Consider the following 27,291-nt stretch of genomic DNA (forward strand, 5'->3'; position numbering starts at 1 on the left):
AGCATAATAACCTTTAACCCCCTTGGCGGTATGAAAAATACCGCCAGGGGGAAGCGCAACAGTTTTTTTTAAATTTTTTTTTTTTTTATCATGTAGCGAGCCGAGGGCTCGCTACATGATAGCCGCTACTCAGCGGCATCCCCCCGCCCGCTTCGATCGCCTTCGGCGATCACCGATCAGGAAATCCCGTTCAAAGAACGGGATTTCCTGGAGGGCTTCCCCCGTCGCCATGGCGACGGGGCGGGATGACGTCACCGACGTCAGCGACGTCGGGACGTCATTGGGAGACCCGATCCACCCCTCGGCGCTGCCTGGCACTGATTGGCCAGGCAGCGCTCGGGGTCTGGCGGGGGGGGCCGCGCGCCGCACCGGATAGCGGCGATCGGGCGCGCGGCGGCGATCGGGGTGCTGGCGCAGCTAGCAAAGTGCTAGCTGCGTCCAGCAAAAAAAAAATTAAGTAAATCGGCCCAGCAGGGCCTGAGCGGCACCCTCCGGCGGCTTACCCCGTGTCACACACGGGGTTACCGCCAAGGAGGTTAAAGAAAAACATTTTTGTCACAGCTGATACAAATCCTGCAGTAAATCTGCAGTGTATCTACTTCCTGCTTTCATGGAAGTAAACATATTGTTAACATCCTGTGATTTCAAATGGGCTTATCAACCGTGGTAGTCAGCTGACACAGGGGAGAGATCAAATTACAACATGTGATTTAGACACAGATGAGGGTGGAATTAGACAGCCTAAACTCTTTAAATACATACAGGGTGCATTTTTCCCTTCTGTCCTGTGCAAGAGTTCAGGTCCACTTTAAAGGTTGCCTAAACTGAAATGAATCTAGCCAGTTAAACTTACTTTGGGTGTCTCTCAGTCCGCTGTAGTCCTTCAGGTTCCTCATTGTCGTTGTGCTCTCATCCTTTTAGCAGCTGTGCCCCTCTGAAAGTTGGTCCACTGAGTAAGCACAGAACACCTCCAGCCACAGGAGCACGATCGATGGGGCACACTGCCCAGGGCCGTGCATACAGGTTTTGGATGAGACAGCTGCTGAGTGGATCACAGCGAGGGACCAGCAGGACAACGGGGCTAGAAGAAATTCTAGGTAAGCTACATTGGCCAGATTTGTTTCACTTTAGTTTTCTTTTAGGATACTTTTACACTTGTGTGCTGTAGTAGTGGTGTGATTTAGAACAATCGCACTGCACCCAAAAAGTTGCACTGCGCCTTATAGCCATGGTGCAACCGATGATAAAATAACACAGCTCTTCAATGAGTCACAGCGTAACACACGGCAGCTTGTGCGTTACTTATGCGGTGCCCGGAACACTTTCATCGCATTTAGTCACACCGCAGGCAGTGTGTTATGCTTTATTGACTTAAATGGCCACTGGGGCGATCTGTGGTTAGGGAGAGTACGGGCACGTAATGTCAGGGCAGCCATCAGGGGGGACCACTGACACTGCAGTGAGGGGCCCAGGGCTTCTGGGGGCCCTGGGCCCCCCAAAACACTGGAAGGGCCGCATGTGCTGGCTGCGGGCCTGTGGCTCACTAACCAGCACACCACGTTCCAGCACTGAGAGAAGAGTGACATCAATTATATATATGAAGTGGCCTAAGCTTTGAAACCTGCATTATGGCCTCTTTTTCATGGGCAGTTGAACTGTGTGCTCAGCAAGCAGTTGTCAGGTAGCAGGAAGCAGTTCTGAGAGTTTGAGAGACATTTCACTGCCTATCAACTGCCCATGGAAAAAAAGCCTTAAAGAGAATCTGTATTGTTAAAATCGCACAAAAGTAAACATACCAGTGCGTTAGGGGACATCTCCTATTACCCTCTGTCACAATTTCGCCGCTCCTCGCTGCATTAAAAGTGGTTAAAAACAGTTTTAAAAAGTTTGTTTATAAACAAACAAAATGGCCACCAAAACAGGAAGTAGGTTGATGTACTGTATGTCCACACATAGAAAATACAACCATACACAAGCAGGCTGTATACAGCCTACCTTTTGAATCTCAAGAGATCATTTGTGTGTTTCTTTCTCCCTGCAGTTCTCATGCACTGAAGTCTCAGGCTGCTCTTTTTTTCTCCTGCAAACAGCTTTGCCCTTGTCTGTAATTCTTCAGTATGTGAAAGCCCAGCCAGCTCAGAGGACGATTTATCCAGCTTGTAAGAGAGAAGAGAGAAGAGAGAAGCTGCTCTAATCTAAATAATACACAGGCAGTGTGCATAGAGGGGCCTGGAAGGGGAAATTCATAGCAGAACCACAACACTGAAGAACTTGGCAGCCTTCCAGACACAGGCTGACAAGTCTGACAAGGGAAAGATACATTGATTTATTACAGAGACTGTGATAGCAGAAAGTGCTGCAGTAAGCCAGAACACATTAGAATAGCTTTTGGAACTTGTAGGATGATAAAAAACAGGATGCAATTTTTGTTACGGAGTCTCTTTAAGCCTGGTACACACTTTCAATTATGATTGACCAATCACTGACCAATTTTACCTCCTCCATGTAGTATGAGGATCAACAGATATTGAATAAGATGAGCAGATTTTAGTTAAACTCTCGTACTACATGGGGGTGGTAACATTGGTCAACGATTGGCCCATCATAATTGAAAGTGTGTATCAAGCTTTAGTCTGGTACACATTTTCAATTATGATTGACCAATCACTGAGCAATTTTACCACCTCCATGTAGTATGAGGGCCTACCGACACAATCTGCTCATAGCATTTAACATCTGATGACCCTCATACTACATGGGAGTGGTGACATTGGTCAGTAATTGGCCAATCATAATCGAAAGTGTGTACCAGCCTGTAGGATTTAACCAAATTATGCAAATTGATCTCAGACAATGTTTTTTTTTTAAATGTAATTAACGGAATTAACGGAATCTATGTTACATTTTTAAGCTCAGAAAGAGCAAAAATATAATATAATTAAAGAGACTCTTTAACTTTAAAAAAAAACCTCTGGGGGATACTTACCTCAGGAGGGGGAAGCCTCAGGGTCTCAATGAGGTTTCCCCGACCACTGAAGACAGCAGGAATTCAGGCTGGCTTCCCCGAAACCCCCCACCCCCACAAGCTAAGATTTATTTACATATCCGGGATCCAGCGCAGTCCCAGTAGCGACTCTTCCTTCAGGTGAGGCGGAAATAGCCAAACCCCATCGGATCCGCTCTACTACGCAGACGCAAAAGACTCGCGCCTGCTCAGTAGAGCGGATCCGATCTGGTTCAGCTATTTTCGCCTTCACCCAAACAGAAAGCCGCTAGTGCACCTGTGCAGGATCGCGGTAGGTAAATATTTACCTCTGGCCAAGTTGTACTCCAACTAGATGACCTAAACACACTGCTACTTGGTATGAATGTTGTATACTACCCCACCTCTTGTCCCCTCTCCCCCCATTTCCTTATATTGTAATCTCGCAAGGGCCGGGCTCTCTCACTCTTTTCTGTCTTGAAATTTGGTACACATTTATTTATATTAATTTTGACACTGTCATTACCAATTCTGTGTTTTGTACCAACTCTGTATTTCGTATATGCCTGTATACCGTTGTCTGTATTATTTTATACCCCATGATTGTTTCTTACTTTGTGCAACGCTATGGAATATGTTGGCGCTAAACGATTCAATGATAATAATAATAATAATAATCTATCTAAAATAATAATTCTGATGACTACAGCTTCCAGAGGTGCACCACAGCACAAAGACAGCTCCGGAGTAATCCTGGTGAAATCACAACATGGCATTGACTCTTCTAAGAGCGGTGCTCAAACTGCAGTGGTGCACCTGTGGGACCCCTGGAAGAGGTGATGTCCTCCACCCAGCTCCTCAATCACAGAGGGGTCTACAGAGGAGGTGGGCAGTCGAGGTAGCCTAACAGACGGTCACCTCTCCTCGCTGTAGGCCATCAGAGCAAAGTGGATGACTCCATATTTTTACTGCAGCAGTAAGCTCACACAGCTTTATTTGATTTCATTCAAACTAAATATATAAAAAACAATGACCAGTGCACCATGTATAGATGCAATCAAATATATTGTGATCAGCTTTCGTCAGCAAATTGTGAGAACAGAGAAGCGTACAGCATCAGGCTAATCAATATACAAAGCAATCGATATCATATAATAAAGCAACATAACGTACAGCTATATACAATGGTCTCATACAGTGGTGTATACAACATTAGATCACTCATAGATGTGGCTCATGAACATATATCTTCAAAGAGCAGCAGGATAATACGGTAGTCCTTATATTAGTACACAAGGAGCCAATGGGAACAAAGCATAAATGTCCAATCATGAACCAGGCAGAGTGATCAGTCAATAATGCAATCCAAGCACCCTGACAGCACTGTTTCGGATTACTACCTTTTTCAAAGGGTAAAGGATTCTCCTCTTTGGCTGCTGATTGGATTGCATTATTGACTGATCATTCTGCTTTGTTCATGATTGGACATTTGTGCTTTGTTCGCACTTGCTCCTTGTGTACTAATATAAGGACTTTTATCCAGCTTATCTTTGAAGATATATGTTCATGAGCCAAATCTATGAGTGATCTAATTTTATATACAGCACTGTATGAGACCATTGCATATAGCTGTACATTATGTTGCTGTAATATATGATATTGATTGCTTTGTATATTGATTAGCCTGTATATTGATTTGTACTCCTACTAGATAACCTAAACACACTGCTACTAGGTATGAATGTTGTATATACTACCCTACCTCCTGTCCCCCCTCCCCCAATTTCCTTATATTGTAAGCTCGCAATGGTCGGGCTCTCTCACCCTTTTCTGTCTTGAAATTTGGTACACATTTATTAACCACTTTACCCCCAGCGGTACGAATTTCTCCGTCCCTTTTTCCCCCCCTAAAAAAACAGGGACGGAGAAATCCGTACCTTCCGCGCTACCGCCGCTGTCTGCGCGCACCCGCCGCTCGTGCAAGCCGCCGCCCGCTCGCCCGGAGATCAATGAACGGGAAAATCCATTCCCGTTCGTTGATCTAGCCCCCGCAATGATCTGCTGCTTCTTTCAGAAACAGCGAGATCATTGTGAGTCTCCCAGCCTCCTACTGCTTCCTGTAAGCGTCCTTCCGGACGCTTACAGGTCGCATGTAAACAAACACTCTGTGGCCATCTTGTGGCCAAATAGTAAACTACACCCTAAAAGCATTTTACATATACAAACATTACATTTACACAATAAATTAACTCATTACCTCCCACACTCCCCAATTTTTATTTTTTTTTTGTAATCAAAAAAAAAAATACAATAAAAAAAAAACATAAATAGTTACCTTAGGGACTGAACTTTTTAAATATTTATGTCAAGAGGGTATAACACTGTTACTTTATAAACTGCGGGCTTGTAATTAGGGATGGATGCAAAACTGAAAAAAATGCACCTTTATTTCCAAATAAAATATTGTCGCCAAACATTGTGATAGGGACATAATTTAAATGGTTTTATAACCGGGACAAATGGGTTAATACATTTCATGGGTTTTAATTACAGTAGCATGCTTTATTTAAAAACTATAATGGCCGAAAACTGAAAAATAATAATTTTTTCCCACATTTTTTCCTATTTCCCCATTAAAACACATTTAGAATAAAATAATTCTTGGCATAATGTCCCACCTAAAGAAAGCCTAATTGGTGGCGAAAAAAACAAGATATAGTTCATTTCATTGGGATAAGTAATAATAAAGTTATAGACGAATGAATGGAAGGAGCGCTGAAAGGTGAAAATTGCTCTGGTGGTCAGGGGGTAAAACCCCTCAGTGGTGAAGTGGTTAATATTAATTTTGACACTGTCATTACCAATTCTGTGTTTTGTACCAACTCTGTATTTCGTATATGGCTGTATACCGTTGTCTATATTATTTTTTGCCCCATGATTGTTTCTTACTTTGTGCAACGTTATGGAATATGTTGGCGCTAAATTATTAAATGATAATAATAATAATTATCTATCTAAAATAATAATTCTGATGGCTACAGCTTCCAAAGGTGCACCACAGCACAAAGACAGCTCCGGAGTAATCCTGGTGAAATCACAACATGGCATTGACTCTTCTAAGAGCGGTGCTCAAACTGCAGTGGTGCACCTGTGGGACCCCTGGAAGAGGTGATGTCCTCCACCCAGCTCCTCAATCACAGAGGGGTCTACAGAGGAGGTGGGCAGTCGAGGTAGCCTAACAGACGGTCACCTCTCCTCGCTGTAGGCCATCAGAGCAAAGTGGATGACTCCACATTTTTACTGCAGCAGGAAGCTCACACAGCTTTATTTGATTTCATTCAAACTAAATATATAAATGACCAGTGCACCATGTATAGATACAATCAATAATATTGTGATTAGCTTTCGTCAGCAAATTGTGAGAACAGAGAAGCGTACAGCATCAGGCTAATCTATATACAAAGCAATCGATATCATATAATAAAGCAACATAATGTACAGCTATATACAATGGTCTCATACAGTGGTGTATACAACATTAGATCAATCATAGATGTGGCTCATGAACATATATCTTCAAAGAGCAGCAGGATAATACGGTAGTCCTTATATTAGCACACAAGGAGCCAGTGTGAACAAAGCATAAATGTCCAATCATGAACCAGGCAGAGTGATCAGTCAATAATGCAATCCAAGTACCCTGACAGCACTGTTTCGGATTACTACCTTTTTCAAAGGGTAAAGGATTCTCCTCTGGCTGCTGATTGGATTGCATTATTGACTGATCATTCTGCTTTGTTCCTGATTGGACATTTATGCTTTGTGCTTTGTTCGCACTGGCTCCTTGTGTACTAATATAAGGACTATTATCCAGCTGCTCTTTGAAGATATATGTTCATGAGCCAAATCTATGAATGATCTAATTTTGTATACACCACTGTATGAGACCATTGCATATAGCTGTACATTATGTTGCTTTAATATATGATATTGATTGCTTTGTATATTGATTAGCCTGATGCTGTACGCTTCTCTGTTCTCACAATTTGCTGATGAAAGCTGATCACATTTTTTGCATCTATACATGGTGTGCTGGTCATTATTTTTTATATATTTCTGGCATACTAGGACCCTTGATGGTCCGGTTTACTAGATCAAGCACCCATTTTTGCTATTGTTCCTGTTGTTATTCCAGGTGTGCAGACTTTTTTTCTGATGGATTGCTATTCATTCAAACTAAACACATACATTGATTTAGCTTACTTTAAGTTACAAAGCTCTCCACAATCTCACTCCTTTTTACATCTCCTCACTAGTTTCCAGATACCAACCCAACCACAATCTCAGATCTGCACATGACCCTCTTTTTTTCTCCTCTAGAATCACCTACTTGCATTCACATATACAAGATTTTTCACATGCTTTACCCCTCCTCTGGAATCCCCTGCCACAACACATCTGTCACTCTCCAACCTGTGATATCTTTAAACGTGCCCTCAAAACTAACTTTTTTCATCAAGTATACACTCTACCTTAGGCCAGTTCTCTTTTGACCTCTGGGCAAAATGTACTCCTACTAGATAACCTAAACACACTTCCACTAGGTATGAATGTTGTATTCCGCAAATCTGTTCTCAAGGCCCAGCAACAGTGCATGTTTTGTGGAAATCCACAGGTAAGTAATCAGCTCTGCTGAGACACTAATTACTCCACCTGTGCATGTTTGTGGTTTTCTGCAAAACATGTACTGTTGGTGGGCCTTGAGGACAGGCAGGGGTGCAGCTAAGGTTTTTGTGGCCCCAAGCGGACTGCAGGAAGTGGCCTTATGGGCGTGGCTATTCCGCAGAAAGTGGGCATGACCATGACATGTGGGTGGAGCGAAAGGGGGGGATGGAGGGTGTTTGAGGCGCGCGTAGTGTGCTGCGCCGAAAAATGGGCATGGCCATGACATTGTATGGGCGGAGCGTAACTGTAACCCCACATCAGCAAATATAGCCAACTATGACCATTAAATAATAAATGCAGCAACAGTTACCCCAGACACCAGAAAATAAGCGCAATGTGGGCAACATTTCACCAGAAAAAAAACACAATTTGGGCAACATTTCAGCAGAAAACAAACGCAATTTGGGCAACATTTCAGCAGAAAATGCACGCAATTTGGGCCACATTTCAGCAAAAAAAAAAACAAATGCAATTTGGGCAACATTTCAGCAGAAAATAAACGCAATTTGGGCCACATTTTAGCAGAAAACAAACGCAATTTGGGCCATATTTTAGCAGAAAACAAGCGCAATGTAGGCAAAATTTTAGCAGAAAACAAGCGCAATTTGGGCCACATTTTAGCAGAAAGCAAACACAATTTGGGCCACATTTTAGCAGAAAACAAACGCAATTTGGGCCACATTTCAGCAGAAAGCAAACACAATTTGGGCCACATTTTAGCAGAAAACAAATGCAATTTGGGCCACATTTTAGCAGAAAGCAAACGCAATTTGGGCCACATTTTAGCAGAAAACAAACGCAATTTGGGCCACATTTTAGGAGAAAACAAAAGCAATTTGGGCCACATTTCACCTGCAAAAAAGAATTTAATCAACTGACAGAAGTCCCCTCACCCGGCCGGCCTCTGAGGTGCAGCTGCCCAGACGATCCTCCTTCCTGCATATCTCCCGCGCTGAATTGCATAGCAGGGCTACGGGAAGATGGCGCCCGAAGCCCTGTACAAATAGTCTCCAGTACAGGGCTTCGGACGCCATCCTCCCGTAGCCCTGCTCTGCCTGCTGGAAGACCATGCAGGCAGGCTGGAGCGGGGCTGCGGCGCGGACAACAGTGTGACGTCACAATGACGTCATGGAGCCTATGAGGCCCCAAGTGGCTGCTTGGTCTGCTTGGTGCCTGGCGGCGCCCCTGGGGACAGGATTGGGGAGCTCTGTTGTATAATACCCAATAGGCCTGTACGATTTTAGGAAGAATTTAAATCGAGAGATTTCTGTATGAAATCACAATTTCAATTCACGATATCCTTCAAATAAAGCTGTTTTCCCTCTGTGCCTGTTTGTTCCCCCTCTGGGTTTCTCTGTCCCCCTGTCTCTCTTTGTGCACCCTCTGTCTCTCTTTGTGCACCCTCTGTCTCTTTTTGTGCCTCCTTTGTCTTTATCTGTGTCCCCTTTGTGTCTCTCTTTGTGCACCCTCTGTGTCTCTCTCTGTGCCCCTTCTGTGTCTCTCTTTGTGCCTGCTCTGTGCCCTCTCTGTGTCTCTCTAAGTGCCCGCTCTGTGTCTCCTCTCTACCTCTCTATGTGCCCCCTCTATGTCTCTCTGTACCCGCTCTGTGTCTCTCTATGTGCCCCCTCTGTCCCCCAAACGGCGGCAGTGCTGGACATACCATCCAGCACGTATCCAGCATTGCCCATCTATCCACTTTGCCTCCTGCATGCCCGGCCGGCATACCAGAAAGTATGTCGTGCACAAGATCCAGCAGATGGCGAGAGGACAGACAGGATAGCGTTTGACTTGTGTCAGAAGGTATGTTCAACACTGCCGATACTGCGGGACGCACACACCGGGGCTTGTGGGAAGTTTGACGCCACTTCTTCGAACTTCCCCATGCGGTAATGACGTCATAGCATAAATCGCCGCTTTGACGGTTATGAAATTGTGATCTTGGTGATAGTGATTTTGGTTTACATTCGATTTATCGTTCAGGCCAACTGTACAATCTTTATTAACTCCAAAATCAACAAGTAAAATAAAAATATTTGACAACAAAGCACCAGCAATGAATCCACGTGATTGTAATAATTAGGATCAATTCTGGTCACATATCAGGGGTAGGGGTGTCATAAATCCTGTGAAAAATACATAGCACCACAATCCATGTGGCAAAAACCAATAAGGTGCAGAAAAACAGGTGATGGCTATGAAGCAATGACAATACACGCCTTTAATATACATAAATAAAATATATCGCTAACTATCCCTAATTTGTATCTATTTTACGTGTAGGTAATGATATCTCATAATCCGCCGATAGGGGTGCCTACCTAATAATGTTTTTCACAGACGTGTCATATCTCTGACGGCCACAAGGTGGAGCTCCAGACACAGTTTCATGTCTGAGATGCGAGCTCATAGCTCTCTGCTCCGTGAGATGCCTGTAGGGAGTAGGCGGGGTCTTGCTGCTATACAGGAATGCCTGGGTAAGTCGGGACAGTGCGGAGACCCGTCCAGCTCTTGTGCTCAGCAATGTGCTGCCACCGCTGCTTGTCCTTCCACAGAAATTGTTTACAGTTACCACAGCAACTGGGGTGACACGTGGCTGATGATGCAGTCAGGTGATGTACGGCATCCCATCCCCCGCGCCCAAAGTGCTGTATCTCACATTATATATATCTATTTCCCGATGCCGATTCTCTGCACCAGGCGGACGTCGACGTCGCTATGTATCTACACATTCAAAAAAAAAAACCATAAACCACTTAGCACACAATAAGGTTTCTCTACCACGGCCACAAGGGGGTGCTGCGGACACAAGTAATGACGTCCTCTTGGCTAACAAACGGGCTGCTGGGCTCCTCGATGCTGCGTGTGATGCTCTAATCGTCCCCCACTTCTGCCCACAAATGTCGCCGGAGTAGAGACCAGACCAGAAACACGTTCATCACATTCGCTCGCCTGTCGCTCGTGTGTCCGCGGAGGATGTGTTTCCGGCCGGGTAGCTGCCATGCTGTGGATGCCTCGAGCTGGTGACATATGGACACGTGCAGCCTTCTGTGCTGCTCACTGTGGCTCTCACTATTCATGTCAGTTCTCCTATAACTATGCTGCTGACAGTCTAGGATTGTTATATTACTGTATGTAAACACGTATATAGGGCTTGGATTCTCTTGATGCACTTGTTTTATACTGACCGACCACGACGCTCATAATAAAGTTATTTATAATAGACTGGCACGGCGGGGTAACCTCTTTTTGGACAGTGCAGTGTATCCTAAGAACAACAGTTGTGCATTATATATTAGGGAATTAATTTTATGATTTCTATGCCAGGCATCAATATATATTCTCCCATCTGGTTAAATCTAGAGATCCTGTAGCCACACCTTGATTTGTATGGTACTGTAGGTTTTTGAAATAAAGTAAAGTTTTGCTCAAGATACATCATATACAGTATATAATTACTGAATCTCTTGTTCATTAAGTAGGGATATTGTCCCTGCGTACACTGCCTCAGTGTCTCTGGGTTTGTGCTTCTGCGCATGTGTGCAGCACTGACCGTTGGGACAGGAGGACGGGGCCAGTCAGCGGGCGGCTGTGTGCACGGGCGGACTGCTGCGCGAATGCTCATGCGGCGGTTGCAAGCGCATGCGACGGTAATACACTAGAGCCCGTTTTTAAATGGGCTAAGGTGGCTAGTATATTATAGAACACATTTATTGGATATGATTTATTTGCTCCTTTTTTTCCCTTTAATTTCTTAGCTTAATTTGCGTGAAAACACACTTTTTAAGTAAGTGTGCTAAGGGTAAAAACAGACACTTACCTGGGGCTTCTATCAGCCCCCTGTAGCAGTAATGTCCCCCGCTGTCCTCCGATCTGCCGTTCCCTGCCGCCGGCACCGGGCAATTGTTCGTCTAACACAGACGAACAATGCGTGCTCCCGTTTGCGTCATCGGAAGCTTACTGCGCAGTACGGAGGTTTCTTGTACTGCTCCTGCACAGTACGCTTCTGATGACGCGAGCGGAAGCTACAGGTGCATGGATGCGCAGCCGCAGTTGGAAAGCATGCCGCGCTAGACCGGAGAACAGCGGATCTGAGGAGGGTGGCGTGGGACATGACTGCTACAGGGGGCTGATAGAAGTCCTAGGTAAGTGTCTGTTTTTACCCTCAGCACCCACACACAGAACCCCTTTAAATTGTGTCGCATTGTAGTGATTGTGATTTCTATTGGATGGGAGGGGGGGCATTTTACTGTCATTAGCATCTTAAGGTGGCCACTAGCGTTACAATTTGCAGAACAATCGTTTACAAACGATTCTTTGTATGAATGATCGGAAATGATTGTTGGGACCACTAATGGACAAACCCCATACAAAGAATCTGATCAGATTGATGGGACCAATCCAAAAAACAGATGGATTTTACTAACCTGATTGGTTAGGAGATTTTTTCCTTCAGCGTACGTTTCCACTAGAGCAAATCTGCATGCGTTTCCTGCATGCAGATTCGCATAGACAATACAAGTGGATGGGACTGTTGCGGGATACTGTGTAGTTTGTCGTGGAGAAAAAATCTGCACGGCAGAACCATCAGAATTCGCACGCCGCACACCCGCACGCGATTCATCGGTAATGTAACTAAATAGGAAAACCGCAAGCATTTTAGTCTTGCGGTTTTCCCGCCGTTTCCGTGTGCGTTTCCTCTTAAAAACCCATGTCAATGCTTGCCAGCATTGACATGGTTAAAATCGCGTTGTGTAAACCGCGAGTGATTCCGCGTGAAAATCCGCATCGAAATGGCAACGAAACCACAATCACATGCGGATTCGTTGCCGCGATTTTCCCGTCGAAATCGCACAGCAGTAGTGGAAACGTACCCTCAGTAGTCACAAACGATCATTTCTAATCGTTCATAAAAGATCGTTCAGCAAATTGTATTGTTAGTGGCCACCTTTGCACTCTAATCACTCTCATGTCATCCTTAATGACAGGAGACAATGATTAAAGCGGACCTGAACTCAAAACTCTGGTCTAAAAGAAACGCAACAGCATAATAGCCTTTATAGAAAAAACTTTCTTTGTTACAGCTGATAGAAATCCTAACATAAAACTGCACTGTTTCTACTTCCTGCTTTCATGGAAGCAGGCATTGTTAGCATCCTACACTTTCAAATGAGCTTATCTGCCTTTAGTAGTCAGCTGACACAGGGGAGAGGTCAAATTACAACTTGTGATTAGACACAGATAAGGGGGAATTAGGCTAAACTCTCTAAATAATGTACAGTGTGCATTTCTATGTTTTCCTTGTGTCCTGTGTAAGAGTTCAGGTCCACTTTAAGGTGTAATCACAAGCGCTGGAAAGCTCTCCTAGTGGGTCCCAGGCCTTATGAAGCAGGGATTGGACTGTAAGCTTTGGAGGTAAATGTTTGTGAATTGAAGGATTTAATGCGGAAATTAAAGCGGACCTGAACTCAGAACTTCTTCTCTGCTCTAAGAGATAGGCAACAGCATAATAACCTTTAACCCCCTTGGCGGTATGAAAAATACCGCCAGGGGGAAGCGCAACAGTTTTTTTTAAATTTTTTTTTTTTTTATCATGTAGCGAGCCGAGGGCTCGCTACATGATAGCCGCTACTCAGCGGCATCCCCCCGCCCGCTTCGATCGCCTTCGGCGATCACCGATCAGGAAATCCCGTTCAAAGAACGGGATTTCCTGGAGGGCTTCCCCCGTCGCCATGGCGACGGGGCGGGATGACGTCACCGACGTCAGCGACGTCGGGACGTCATTGGGAGACCCGATCCACCCCTCGGCGCTGCCTGGCACTGATTGGCCAGGCAGCGCTCGGGGTCTGGCGGGGGGGGCCGCGCGCCGCACCGGATAGCGGCGATCGGGCGCGCGGCGGCGATCGGGGTGCTGGCGCAGCTAGCAAAGTGCTAGCTGCGTCCAGCAAAAAAAAAATTAAGTAAATCGGCCCAGCAGGGCCTGAGCGGCACCCTCCGGCGGCTTACCCCGTGTCACACACGGGGTTACCGCCAAGGAGGTTAAAGAAAAACATTTTTGTCACAGCTGATACAAATCCTGCAGTAAATCTGCAGTGTATCTACTTCCTGCTTTCATGGAAGTAAACATATTGTTAACATCCTGTGATTTCAAATGGGCTTATCAACCGTGGTAGTCAGCTGACACAGGGGAGAGATCAAATTACAACATGTGATTTAGACACAGATGAGGGTGGAATTAGACAGCCTAAACTCTTTAAATACATACAGGGTGCATTTTTCCCTTCTGTCCTGTGTAAGAGTTCAGGTCCACTTTAAAGGTTGCCTAAACTGAAATGAATCTAGCCAGTTAAACTTACTTTGGGTGTCTCTCAGTCCGCTGTAGTCCTTCAGGTTCCTCATTGTCGTTGTGCTCTCATCCTTTTAGCAGCTGTGCCCCTCTGAAAGTTGGTCCACTGAGTAAGCACAGAACACCTCCAGCCACAGGAGCACGATCGATGGGGCACACTGCCCAGGGCCGTGCATGCAGGTTTTGGATGAGACAGCTGCTGAGTGGATCACAGCGAGGGACCAGCAGGACAACGGGGCTAGAAGAAATTCTAGGTAAGCTACATTGGCCAGATTTGTTTCACTTTAGTTTTCTTTTAGGATACTTTTACACTTGTGTGCTGTAGTAGTGGTGTGATTTGGAACAATCGCACTGCACCCAAAAAGTTGCACTGCGCGTTATAGCCATGGTGCAACCGATGATAAAATAACACAAATAACACAGCTCTTCAATGAGTCACAGCGTAACACACGGCAGCTTGTGCGTTACTTATGCGGTGCCCGGAACACTTTCATCGCATTTAGTCACACCGCAGGCAGTGTGTTATGCTTTATTGACTTAAATGGCCACTGGGGCGATCTGTGGTCAGGGAGAGTACGGGCACGTAATGTCAGGGCAGCCATCAGGGGGGACCACTGACACTGCAGTGAGGGGCCCAAGGCTTCTGGGGGCCCTGGGCCCCCCAAAGCACTGGAAGGGCCGCATGTGCTGGCTGCGGGCCTGTGGCTCACTAACCAGCACACCACGTTCCAGCACTGAGAGAAGAGTGACATCAATTATATATATGAAGTGGCCTAAGCTTTGAAACCTGCATTATGGCCTCTTTTTCATGGGCAGTTGAACTGTGTGCTCAGCAAGCAGTTGTCAGGTAGCAGGAAGCAGTTCTGAGAGTTTGAGAGACATTTCACTGCCTATCAACTGCCCATGGAAAAAAAGCCTTAAAGAGAATCTGTATTGTTAAAATCGCACAAAAGTAAACATACCAGTGCGTTAGGGGACATCTCCTATTACCCTCTGTCACAATTTCGCCGCTCCTCGCTGCATTAAAAGTGGTTAAAAACAGTTTTAAAAAGTTTGTTTATAAACAAACAAAATGGCCACCAAAACAGGAAGTAGGTTGATGTACTGTATGTCCACACATAGAAAATACAACCATACACAAGCAGGCTGTATACAGCCTACCTTTTGAATCTCAAGAGATCATTTGTGTGTTTCTTTCTCCCTGCAGTTCTCATGCACTGAAGTCTCAGGCTGCTCTTTTTTTCTCCTGCAAACAGCTTTGCCCTTGTCTGTAATTCTTCAGTATGTGAAAGCCCAGCCAGCTCAGAGGACGATTTATCCAGCTTGTAAAAGATAAGAGAGAAGAGAGAAGCTGCTCTAATCTAAATAATACACAGGCAGTGTGCATAGAGGGGCCTGGAAGGGGAAATTCATAGCAGAACCACAACACTGAAGAACTTGGCAGCCTTCCAGACACAGGCTGACAAGTCTGACAAGGGAAAGATACATTGATTTATTACAGAGACTGTGATAGCAGAAAGTGCTGCAGTAAGCCAGAACACATTAGAATAGCTTTTGGAACTTGTAGGATGATAAAAAACAGGATGCAATTTTTGTTACGGAGTCTCTTTAAGCCTGGTACACACTTTCAATTATGATTGACCAATCACTGACCAATTTTACCTCCTCCATGTAGTATGAGGATCAACAGATATTGAATAAGATGAGCAGATTTTAGTTAAACTCTCGTACTACATGGGGGTGGTAACATTGGTCAACGATTGGCCCATCATAATTGAAAGTGTGTATCAAGCTTTAGTCTGGTACACATTTTCAATTATGATTGACCAATCACTGAGCAATTTTACCACCTCCATGTAGTATGAGGGCCTACCGACACAATCTGCTCATAGCATTTAACATCTGATGACCCTCATACTACATGGGAGTGGTGACATTGGTCAGTAATTGGCCAATCATAATCGAAAGTGTGTACCAGCCTGTAGGATTTAACCAAATTATGCAAATTGATCTCAGACAATGTTTTTTTTTTAAATGTAATTAACGGAATTAACGGAATCTATGTTACATTTTTAAGCTCAGAAAGAGCAAAAATATAATAAAATTAAAGAGACTCTTTAACTTTAAAAAAAAACCTCTGGGGGATACTTACCTCAGGAGGGGGAAGCCTCAGGGTCTCAATGAGGTTTCCCCGACCACTGAAGACAGCAGGAATTCAGGCTGGCTTCCCCGAAACCCCCCACCCCCACAAGCTAAGATTTATTTACATCTCCGGGATCCAGCGCAGTCCCAGTAGCGACTCTTCCTTCAGGTGAGGCGGAAATAGCCAAACCCCATCGGATCCGCTCTACTACGCAGACGCAAAAGACTCGCGCCTGCTCAGTAGAGCGGATCCGATCTGGTTCAGCTATTTTCGCCTTCACCCAAACAGAAAGCCGCTAGTGCACCTGTGCAGGATCGCGGTAGGTAAATATTTACCTCTGGCCAAGTTGTACTCCAACTAGATGACCTAAACACACTGCTACTTGGTATGAATGTTGTATACTACCCCACCTCTTGTCCCCTCTCCCCCCATTTCCTTATATTGTAATCTCGCAAGGGCCGGGCTCTCTCACTCTTTTCTGTCTTGAAATTTGGTACACATTTATTTATATTAATTTTGACACTGTCATTACCAATTCTGTGTTTTGTACCAACTCTGTATTTCGTATATGCCTGTATACCGTTGTCTGTATTATTTTATACCCCATGATTGTTTCTTACTTTGTGCAACGCTATGGAATATGTTGGCGCTAAACGATTCAATGATAATAATAATAATCTATCTAAAATAATAATTCTGATGACTACAGCTTCCAGAGGTGCACCACAGCACAAAGACAGCTCCGGAGTAATCCTGGTGAAATCACAACATGGCATTGACTCTTCTAAGAGCGGTGCTCAAACTGCAGTGGTGCACCTGTGGGACCCCTGGAAGAGGTGATGTCCTCCACCCAGCTCCTCAATCACAGAGGGGTCTACAGAGGAGGTGGGCAGTCGAGGTAGCCTAACAGACGGTCACCTCTCCTCGCTGTAGGCCATCAGAGCAAAGTGGATGACTCCATATTTTTACTGCAGCAGTAAGCTCACACAGCTTTATTTGATTTCATTCAAACTAAATATATAAAAAACAATGACCAGTGCACCATGTATAGATGCAATCAAATATATTGTGATCAGCTTTCGTCAGCAAATTGTGAGAACAGAGAAGCGTACAGCATCAGGCTAATCAATATACAAAGCAATCGATATCATATAATAAAGCAACATAACGTACAGCTATATACAATGGTCTCATACAGTGGTGTATACAACATTAGATCACTCATAGATGTGGCTCATGAACATATATCTTCAAAGAGCAGCAGGATAATACGGTAGTCCTTATATTAGTACACAAGGAGCCAATGGGAACAAAGCATAAATGTCCAATCATGAACCAGGCAGAGTGATCAGTCAATAATGCAATCCAAGCACCCTGACAGCACTGTTTCGGATTACTACCTTTTTCAAAGGGTAAAGGATTCTCCTCTTTGGCTGCTGATTGGATTGCATTATTGACTGATCATTCTGCTTTGTTCATGATTGGACATTTGTGCTTTGTTCGCACTTGCTCCTTGTGTACTAATATAAGGACTTTTATCCAGCTTATCTTTGAAGATATATGTTCATGAGCCAAATCTATGAGTGATCTAATTTTATATACAGCACTGTATGAGACCATTGCATATAGCTGTACATTATGTTGCTGTAATATATGATATTGATTGCTTTGTATATTGATTAGCCTGTATATTGATTTGTACTCCTACTAGATAACCTAAACACACTGCTACTAGGTATGAATGTTGTATATACTACCCTACCTCCTGTCCCCCCTCCCCCAATTTCCTTATATTGTAAGCTCGCAATGGTCGGGCTCTCTCACCCTTTTCTGTCTTGAAATTTGGTACACATTTATTAACCACTTTACCCCCAGCGGTACGAATTTCTCCGTCCCTTTTTTCCCCCCTAAAAAAACAGGGACGGAGAAATCCGTACCTTCCGCGCTACCGCCGCTGTCTGCGCGCACCCGCCGCTCGTGCAAGCCGCCGCCCGCTCGCCCGGAGATCAATGAACGGGAAAATCCATTCCCGTTCGTTGATCTAGCCCCCGCAATGATCTGCTGCTTCTTTCAGAAACAGCGAGATCATTGTGAGTCTCCCAGCCTCCTACTGCTTCCTGTAAGCGTCCTTCCGGACGCTTACAGGTCGCATGTAAACAAACACTCTGTGGCCATCTTGTGGCCAAATAGTAAACTACACCCTAAAAGCATTTTACATATACAAACATTACATTTACACAATAAATTAACTCATTACCTCCCACACTCCCCAATTTTTATTTTTTTTTTGTAATCAAAAAAAAAAATACAATAAAAAAAAAACATAAATAGTTACCTTAGGGACTGAACTTTTTAAATATTTATGTCAAGAGGGTATAACACTGTTACTTTATAAACTGCGGGCTTGTAATTAGGGATGGATGCAAAACTGAAAAAAATGCACCTTTATTTCCAAATAAAATATTGTCGCCAAACATTGTGATAGGGACATAATTTAAATGGTTTTATAACCGGGACAAATGGGTTAATACATTTCATGGGTTTTAATTACAGTAGCATGCTTTATTTAAAAACTATAATGGCCGAAAACTGAAAAATAATAATTTTTTCCCACATTTTTTCCTATTTCCCCATTAAAACACATTTAGAATAAAATAATTCTTGGCATAATGTCCCACCTAAAGAAAGCCTAATTGGTGGCGAAAAAAACAAGATATAGTTCATTTCATTGGGATAAGTAATAATAAAGTTATAGACGAATGAATGGAAGGAGCGCTGAAAGGTGAAAATTGCTCTGGTGGTCAGGGGGTAAAACCCCTCAGTGGTGAAGTGGTTAATATTAATTTTGACACTGTCATTACCAATTCTGTGTTTTGTACCAACTCTGTATTTCGTATATGGCTGTATACCGTTGTCTATATTATTTTTTGCCCCATGATTGTTTCTTACTTTGTGCAACGTTATGGAATATGTTGGCGCTAAATTATTAAATGATAATAATAATAATTATCTATCTAAAATAATAATTCTGATGGCTACAGCTTCCAAAGGTGCACCACAGCACAAAGACAGCTCCGGAGTAATCCTGGTGAAATCACAACATGGCATTGACTCTTCTAAGAGCGGTGCTCAAACTGCAGTGGTGCACCTGTGGGACCCCTGGAAGAGGTGATGTCCTCCACCCAGCTCCTCAATCACAGAGGGGTCTACAGAGGAGGTGGGCAGTCGAGGTAGCCTAACAGACGGTCACCTCTCCTCGCTGTAGGCCATCAGAGCAAAGTGGATGACTCCACATTTTTACTGCAGCAGGAAGCTCACACAGCTTTATTTGATTTCATTCAAACTAAATATATAAATGACCAGTGCACCATGTATAGATACAATCAATAATATTGTGATTAGCTTTCGTCAGCAAATTGTGAGAACAGAGAAGCGTACAGCATCAGGCTAATCTATATACAAAGCAATCGATATCATATAATAAAGCAACATAATGTACAGCTATATACAATGGTCTCATACAGTGGTGTATACAACATTAGATCAATCATAGATGTGGCTCATGAACATATATCTTCAAAGAGCAGCAGGATAATACGGTAGTCCTTATATTAGCACACAAGGAGCCAGTGTGAACAAAGCATAAATGTCCAATCATGAACCAGGCAGAGTGATCAGTCAATAATGCAATCCAAGTACCCTGACAGCACTGTTTCGGATTACTACCTTTTTCAAAGGGTAAATGATTCTCCTCTGGCTGCTGATTGGATTGCATTATTGACTGATCATTCTGCTTTGTTCCTGATTGGACATTTATGCTTTGTGCTTTGTTCGCACTGGCTCCTTGTGTACTAATATAAGGACTATTATCCAGCTGCTCTTTGAAGATATATGTTCATGAGCCAAATCTATGAATGATCTAATTTTGTATACACCACTGTATGAGACCATTGCATATAGCTGTACATTATGTTGCTTTAATATATGATATTGATTGCTTTGTATATTGATTAGCCTGATGCTGTACGCTTCTCTGTTCTCACAATTTGCTGATGAAAGCTGATCACATTTTTTGCATCTATACATGGTGTGCTGGTCATTATTTTTTATATATTTCTGGCATACTAGGACCCTTGATGGTCCGGTTTACTAGATCAAGCACCCATTTTTGCTATTGTTCCTGTTGTTATTCCAGGTGTGCAGACTTTTTTTCTGATGGATTGCTATTCATTCAAACTAAACACATACATTGATTTAGCTTACTTTAAGTTACAAAGCTCTCCACAATCTCACTCCTTTTTACATCTCCTCACTAGTTTCCAGATACCAACCCAACCACAATCTCAGATCTGCACATGACCCTCTTTTTTTCTCCTCTAGAATCACCTACTTGCATTCACATATACAAGATTTTTCACATGCTTTACCCCTCCTCTGGAATCCCCTGCCACAACACATCTGTCACTCTCCAACCTGTGATATCTTTAAACGTGCCCTCAAAACTAACTTTTTTCATCAAGTATACACTCTACCTTAGGCCAGTTCTCTTTTGACCTCTGGGCAAAATGTACTCCTACTAGATAACCTAAACACACTTCCACTAGGTATGAATGTTGTATTCCGCAAATCTGTTCTCAAGGCCCAGCAACAGTGCATGTTTTGTGGAAATCCACAGGTAAGTAATCAGCTCTGCTGAGACACTAATTACTCCACCTGTGCATGTTTGTGGTTTTCTGCAAAACATGTACTGTTGGTGGGCCTTGAGGACAGGCAGGGGTGCAGCTAAGGTTTTTGTGGCCCCAAGCGGACTGCAGGAAGTGGCCTTATGGGCGTGGCTATTCCGCAGAAAGTGGGCATGACCATGACATGTGGGTGGAGCGAAAGGGGGGGATGGAGGGTGTTTGAGGCGCGCGTAGTGTGCTGCGCCGAAAAATGGGCATGGCCATGACATTGTATGGGCGGAGCGTAACTGTAACCCCACATCAGCAAATATAGCCAACTATGACCATTAAATAATAAATGCAGCAACAGTTACCCCAGACACCAGAAAATAAGCGCAATGTGGGCAACATTTCACCAGAAAAAAAACACAATTTGGGCAACATTTCAGCAGAAAACAAACGCAATTTGGGCAACATTTCAGCAGAAAATGCACGCAATTTGGGCCACATTTCAGCAAAAAAAAAAACAAATGCAATTTGGGCAACATTTCAGCAGAAAATAAACGCAATTTGGGCCACATTTTAGCAGAAAACAAACGCAATTTGGGCCATATTTTAGCAGAAAACAAGCGCAATGTAGGCAAAATTTTAGCAGAAAACAAGCGCAATTTGGGCCACATTTTAGCAGAAAGCAAACACAATTTGGGCCACATTTTAGCAGAAAACAAACGCAATTTGGGCCACATTTCAGCAGAAAGCAAACACAATTTGGGCCACATTTTAGCAGAAAACAAATGCAATTTGGGCCACATTTTAGCAGAAAGCAAACGCAATTTGGGCCACATTTTAGCAGAAAACAAACGCAATTTGGGCCACATTTTAGGAGAAAACAAAAGCAATTTGGGCCACATTTCACCTGCAAAAAAGAATTTAATCAACTGACAGAAGTCCCCTCACCCGGCCGGCCTCTGAGGTGCAGCTGCCCAGACGATCCTCCTTCCTGCATATCTCCCGCGCTGAATTGCATAGCAGGGCTACGGGAAGATGGCGCCCGAAGCCCTGTACAAATAGTCTCCAGTACAGGGCTTCGGACGCCATCCTCCCGTAGCCCTGCTCTGCCTGCTGGAAGACCATGCAGGCAGGCTGGAGCGGGGCTGCGGCGCGGACAACAGTGTGACGTCACAATGACGTCATGGAGCCTATGAGGCCCCAAGTGGCTGCTTGGTCTGCTTGGTGCCTGGCGGCGCCCCTGGGGACAGGATTGGGGAGCTCTGTTGTATAATACCCAATAGGCCTGTACGATTTTAGGAAGAATTTAAATCGAGAGATTTCTGTATGAAATCACAATTTCAATTCACGATATCCTTCAAATAAAGCTGTTTTCCCTCTGTGCCTGTTTGTTCCCCCTCTGGGTTTCTCTGTCCCCCTGTCTCTCTTTGTGCACCCTCTGTCTCTCTTTGTGCACCCTCTGTCTCTTTTTGTGCCTCCTTTGTCTTTATCTGTGTCCCCTTTGTGTCTCTCTTTGTGCACCCTCTGTGTCTCTCTCTGTGCCCCTTCTGTGTCTCTCTTTGTGCCTGCTCTGTGCCCTCTCTGTGTCTCTCTAAGTGCCCGCTCTGTGTCTCCTCTCTACCTCTCTATGTGCCCCCTCTATGTCTCTCTGTACCCGCTCTGTGTCTCTCTATGTGCCCCCTCTGTCCCCCAAACGGCGGCAGTGCTGGACATACCATCCAGCACGTATCCAGCATTGCCCATCTATCCACTTTGCCTCCTGCATGCCCGGCATACCAGAAAGTATGTCGTGCACAAGATCCAGCAGATGGCGAGAGGACAGACAGGATAGCGTTTGACTTGTGTCAGAAGGTATGTTCAACACTGCCGATACTGCGGGACGCACACACCGGGGCTTGTGGGAAGTTTGACGCCACTTCTTCAAACTTCCCCATGCGGTAATGACGTCATAGCATAAATCGCCGCTTTGACGGTTATGAAATTGTGATCTTGGTGATAGTGATTTTGGTTTACATTCGATTTATCGTTCAGGCCAACTGTACAATCTTTATTAACTCCAAAATCAACAAGTAAAATAAAAATATTTGACAACAAAGCACCAGCAATGAATCCACGTGATTGTAATAATTAGGATCAATTCTGGTCACATATCAAGGGTAGGGGTGTCATAAATCCTGTGAAAAATACATAGCACCACAATCCATGTGGCAAAAACCAATAAGGTGCAGAAAAACAGGTGATGGCTATGAAGCAATGACAATACACGCCTTTAATATACATAAATAAAATATATCGCTAACTATCCCTAATTTGTATCTATTTTACGTGTAGGTAATGATATCTCATAATCCGCCGATAGGGGTGCCTACCTAATAATGTTTTTCACAGACGTGTCATATCTCTGACGGCCACAAGGTGGAGCTCCAGACACAGTTTCATGTCTGAGATGCGAGCTCATAGCTCTCTGCTCCGTGAGATGCCTGTAGGGAGTAGGCGGGGTCTTGCTGCTATACAGGAATGCCTGGGTAAGTCGGGACAGTGCGGAGACCCGTCCAGCTCTTGTGCTCAGCAATGTGCTGCCACCGCTGCTTGTCCTTCCACAGAAATTGTTTACAGTTACCACAGCAACTGGGGTGACACGTGGCTGATGATGCAGTCAGGTGATGTACGGCATCCCATCCCCCGCGCCCAAAGTGCTGTATCTCACATTTTATATATATATCATACCTCCCAACATTTTAAACTAAGAAACCGGGACACTGGCCACACCCCTAACCACACCCCCAAGACACGCCTACCATCGTTTTTTTAATATTTTTTTTTATTAATATTTATGCCCTTATTCTTTTTTTTTTATTAAATATACCCTCATACACCCTGCCCGTGGGTGGGGAGGAGGGTAAGGGTGCCCGTGGGTGGGGAGGAGGGTGAGGATGGGTGCCAAAAAATGATCGAGGCGCCAGCCACGCGTGGTATGCGGGATGCGGCCATATCATTACTACCTCCCTCCCTCCCTCCCTTGAGATCTGCCCCCGTGTCCCCGTTAGCAGAGTGCGCAGCGAGCGGAGCGGGCTGTCATCTTACCTCCGTCCATGCACGCATACCGATGTCTTTCTCCAGCTTCCTGCTTCCTGTGACGTCACAGGAAGCAGAGTGAAGCCGGACATCGGTATGCGCGCATGGACGCAGGTAATGACAGCCCGCTCCGCTCGCTGCGCACTCTGCTAATGGGGGACACGGGGGCAGATCTCAAGGGAAGGAGGGAGGGAGGTAGTAATGATATGGCCGCATCCCGCATACCACGCGCGGCTGGTGCCTCGATCATTTTTTTTTTACTGCTGCCCACTGCCGCCGGGACTTGGGGGGCTCATACCGTGACAGCGGGAGAGCCCCCCCCAAATCGTGACAGTCCCGACGAGATCGGGACGGTTGGGCCCTCTGTATATATATATCTATTTCCCGATGCCGATTCTCTGCACCAGGCGGACGTCGACGTCGCTATGTATCTACACATTCAAAAAAAAAAAAAACATAAACCACTTAGCACACAATAAGGTTTCTCCAACACGGCCACAAGGGGGTGCTGCGGACACAAGTAATGACGTCCTCTTGGCTAACAAACGGGCTGCTGGCTCCTCGATGCTGCGTGTGATGCTCTAATCGTCCCCCACTTCTGCCCACAAATGTCGCCGGAGTAGAGACCAGACCAGAAACACGTTCATCACCTTCGCCCGCCTGTCGCTCGTGTGTCCGCGGAGGATGTGTTTCCGGCCGGGTAGCTGCCATGCTGTGGATGCCTCGAGCTGGTGACATATGGACACGTGCAGCCTTCTGTGCTGCTCACTGTGGCTCTCACTATTCATGTCAGTTCTCCTATAACTATGCTGCTGACAGTCTAGGATTGTTATATTACTGTATGTAAACACGTATATAGGGCTTGGATTCTCTTGATGCACTTGTTTTATACTGACCGACCACGGCGCTCATAATAAAGTTATTTATAATAGACTGGCACGGCGGGGTAACTTCTTTTTGGACAGTGCAGTGTATCCTGAGAACAACAGTTGTGCATTATATATTAGGGAATTAATTTTATGATTTCTATGCCAGGCATCAATATATATACAATACAATACAATAACATTTCTATAGCGCTTTTCTCCCATAGGACTCAAAGCGCTTAGGCTCTCTCAGATTCAGTAATTAGTAGGATGAAGTATTCACACAACAAAAGTTATATTTCTGCAAATGCCAGACTGAACAGGTGGGTTTTCAGTCTGGATTTAAACACATCCAGGGATGGGGCTGTCCTGATCTGTTGAGGTAAGTAGTTCCAAAACGTAGGGGCAGCATGACAGAAGGCTCTGGGACCAAAAGTTTCTAAGTGGACTCTGGGTATGACTAGATTATTAGAACCTGTGGATCTGAGAATGCGGGGATTGCTTCGCAGCTGTAACATATCTTTCATGTATCCAGGGCCTAGATTATTCAGGGATTTAAATGTCAGTAGGCCGATCTTGAATAGGACCCTCCATTCTATAGGTAGCCAGTGAAGGGAATGCAGGACTGGCGTTATGTGGCAGTGACGGGGTTGGTTGGTTAGCAGTCTGGCAGCAGTATTCTGTATCAGCTGTAGCCGGTACAAGGCCTTTTTTGGAAGGCCAGTGTAGAGAGCATTGCAGTAGTCCAGTCGGGATGTGATGAAGGCGTGGACTAAGGTTGGCAGATCTTCTGGGGGTATGAGGTGCTTGATTTTTGCAATGTTCTTCAGGTGAAAATATATATATTCTCCCATCTGGTTAAATCTAGAGATCCTGTAGCCACACCTTGATTTGTATTGTACTGTAGGTTTTTGAAATAAAGTAAAGTTTTGCTCAAGATACATCATATACAGTATATAATTACTGAATCTCTTGTTCATTAAGTAGGGATATTGTCCCTGCGTACACTGCCTCAGTGTCTCTGGGTTTGTGCTTCTGCGCATGTGTGCAGCACTGACCGTTGGGACAGGAGGACGGGGCCAGTCAGCGGGCGGCTGTGTGCACGGGCGGACTGCTGCGCGAATGCTCATGCGGCGGTTGCAAGCGCATGCGACGGTAATACACTAGAGCCCGTTTTTAAACGGGCTAAGGTGGCTAGTATATTATAGAACACATTTATTGGATATGATTTATTTGCTCCTTTTTTTTCCTTTAATTTCTTAGCTTAATTTGCGTGAAAACACACTTTTTAAATAAGTGTGCTAAGGGTAAAAACAGACACTTACCTGGGGCTTCTATCAGCCCCCTGTAGCAGTAATGTCCCCCGCTGTCCTCCGATCTGCCGTTCCCTGCCGCCGGCACCGGGCAATTGTTCGTCTAACACAGACGAACAATGCGTGCTCCCGTTTGCGTCATCGGAAGCTTACTGCGCAGTACGGAGGTTTCTTGTACTGCTCCTGCACAGTACGCTTCTGATGACGCGAGCGGAAGCTACAGGTGCATGGATGCGCAGCCGCAGTTGGAAAGCATGCCGCGCTAGACCGGAGAACAGCGGATCTGAGGAGGGTGGCGTGGGACATGACTGCTACAGGGGGCTGATAGAAGTCCTAGGTAAGTGTCTGTTTTTACCCTCAGCACCCACACACAGAACCCCTTTAACCCCCCTGGCGGTAACCCCGTCTCAGAGACGGGGTGGAAAGCCACAGCAAATAACGGCTCACCTCTCTCTGCCCAGCAGTGATCGGCGCTCCCCCCGCTGGCTCAATCTCCCGCAGGAGACATCAGCTGCAGCTCTGGCAGCTTCCCGTCCGTCCTCTCCCCGTTATGTCCCCGTTTTCTGCCCCCCCCCCCCCCCCTGCATGGGGTAGCAATGCGCTCACCTCCCTGGCTGGGGTAGCAATGCGCTCACCTCCCTGGCTGGCAGTGATCGGCGATCGGCGCTCCCCTCTCCCGCAGGAGACATCAGCGGCTGCTTCCCCTCCTCTCCCCATCTGCTGGCCGGTCTCCCCCGGTCTGATTGCCGCTCCTCCCTCCGATCGTGTGCCCCTGCCCCGCCGCGCATTGACGTCATCGGCGTGATGACGTCATCAGTGCCTGATCGGCACTTGTAACAAAAAAAAAAAAAATCAATAAAGAAAAAAAAAAAAAAGTTATATGAAAAAATGTAAATAAAATAAAAAAAATGTAAATAAAATAAACACCCCCCCCCCACCCCACCCACATACACACACATATATAAAATAAAGTAACACACACACACACACACACACACACACAAATAAAGCTACATACTTTCAATACAAAAAAAAAAAAAATGACCACACACACACAAAAAAAAACAATGTACACATAAATAAAGTTACATACAAGCTACACTTGTTACAAACTTACCTCAGAGAGATTTCAGAGATTTGATTTGATTCTCTCTGCTTCATTGATCTGCGTCC

General features: G+C 44.9%; 1 long non-coding RNA gene across 2 annotated transcripts; it reads right to left on the reverse strand.

Annotated features, from left to right (window-relative positions):
- Nucleotides 1-1,925: 1,925 nt before the first annotated feature.
- Nucleotides 1,926-23,529, reverse strand: LOC137532864 (uncharacterized). Of its 2 annotated transcripts, XR_011024040.1 has the most exons (3): nucleotides 23,234-23,529; nucleotides 15,213-15,373; nucleotides 1,926-2,156 (listed from the first exon to the last, which is right to left on the reverse strand). It is a non-coding gene; the product is annotated as an uncharacterized lncRNA (long non-coding RNA). The 2 variants fall into 2 exon arrangements; XR_011024042.1 differs by lacking the exons at nucleotides 15,213-15,373; nucleotides 23,234-23,529 and adding an exon at nucleotides 10,027-10,349.
- Nucleotides 23,530-27,291: the final 3,762 nt, after the last annotated feature.

The sequence above is a fragment of the Hyperolius riggenbachi genome, chromosome 9 (genome assembly GCF_040937935.1).
Source record: "Hyperolius riggenbachi isolate aHypRig1 chromosome 9, aHypRig1.pri, whole genome shotgun sequence".
Lineage (NCBI taxonomy): Eukaryota > Metazoa > Chordata > Amphibia > Anura > Hyperoliidae > Hyperolius > Hyperolius riggenbachi.